Raw genomic sequence first — 1,545 nt, forward strand, 5'->3', positions numbered from 1 at the left:
TTTCACTCTTCTTTTTTTCTCACTCCTGTTCTCCTTGTCTGAAATGCTATCCTCCATTTATTCTCATTCCCTTGGTATCCAAGACCTGCTAAATTGTTTGCAGTCACAGATCATCTCAGTGAAGCCAGGACTAACTGGACAGTAGTGAGGCTAGAATGTCCTATTCATGGCACTTCAGTTATACACGACATAGGTACGGTAAAAGAAAATCAGAAATTAAGGGAATTGGTGAGTGGCCTTTGCTTATTTACTTAATCAATGGGCTAGGGGAGATGACTGGACAAGGAAAAAGACAGGCCATGAAATCAAGGTTGTGTTCTGATTAGCTCAAGCTCTTCCCCAGAGTTTATAAGGAGGTTTGTGTAGGCTTTCACCAGTATACTATGACCTTCGTTGGGAGAGATGGAGGTAGTTTCTATGTAGTCCAGTGGCCACTAATCTCAACCTAATTGGTGTGGCTGCCATGGAACTTTTATTGAATAGGTGATCAATATATATAGCATGGAACATTATCAATTTTTTTCATCCAAAATCCAAGTAGCCAGGGTGTGATAGAAGGAAAATACCAAGTAAGTGGGATGAAAAGAAAGAGGTTATACAGGAAAGGACTTCACACCAGCTTTTTGGCCTCAAAGAAACTTTTGAGGTGTCACATCTGCCTGATGTCAGTGGGGATGAGGATGTCAGTCTGAGTAATGGACCACCACAGCACTCTCTGGTTGACGCACTCCTGGTCATGCGGAAGCATTCCTCCTGTTACAGCTGGTAGTCCTGTTCCTTTTGGATCTGTTCCACCTGATCAAGCAACTGGCGGGCACGGAGTTGTAGTTCTGTTAATTTATCCTTGGCAGCAATTTCAGGGTAGTTGTTGGTATGCTCGCCAACCTGTATATCCAGATGTACCCTTAGTTTGCCACCCACAAAGATGGTCATTCGAATAGAATTAGAGTGTAGGCAGATCTGGTGGTCACCTGGGGTATGGGAGGTAAAGGTGAATCGGCCTTCTGAATCATACTGCCATGATAACACTACCTTTCCATCTGGATCTTTCACTTCCACATGCATCTCTAGCCCTGAGGTAGAAGGCAGAAAGGGTTCTGTCTGCTTATCCCATACCTGGGTGCAGTCATTCTCGATAACCATGGTCTCCTCGGGGATTTCCTGGATGAAACCAGTCAGAGCAGGAGCAGCAGCTCCCAGTGCCACATCGCAGCCCACAGTCACCTGGCCCAAACACCTGCCATAGCTGATGGCCCAGCCGCCCAGCCCACCTCCAAAATAATTATCTTAAGGTATATATCTACCCATGTGATTTTATACTTAGAAATTTTCAATAACTCCTAGTATAAGAAGACAGATTCATCAGAATGACATTAAAAGCTCTCAATATGCCTCCAGTCTACCAGGGAAGGTATATTCAATTGTCCTGTAGCCTTTTTTCCCAGTCACAGTGGCCTATCAGATATTTCTGAGCTGACAATATCTCTCATATCTTATCCAACAGTCATGCATATGTAAAGATCATGAAAAATTTCTTGAATGATA

At 43.6% G+C, this 1,545-nt stretch overlaps 1 pseudogene; it reads right to left on the reverse strand.

The window, feature by feature from the left end:
• Window positions 1-610: 610 nt before the first annotated feature.
• On the reverse strand, window positions 611-1,244 carry LOC114024313 (annotated as a pseudogene).
• Between the last annotated feature and the right edge of the window lie 301 nt (window positions 1,245-1,545).

This window comes from Vombatus ursinus, unplaced genomic scaffold, assembly GCF_900497805.2.
Source record: "Vombatus ursinus unplaced genomic scaffold, bare-nosed wombat genome assembly UNPS02014821.1, whole genome shotgun sequence".
NCBI classification, from domain to species: domain Eukaryota; kingdom Metazoa; phylum Chordata; class Mammalia; order Diprotodontia; family Vombatidae; genus Vombatus; species Vombatus ursinus.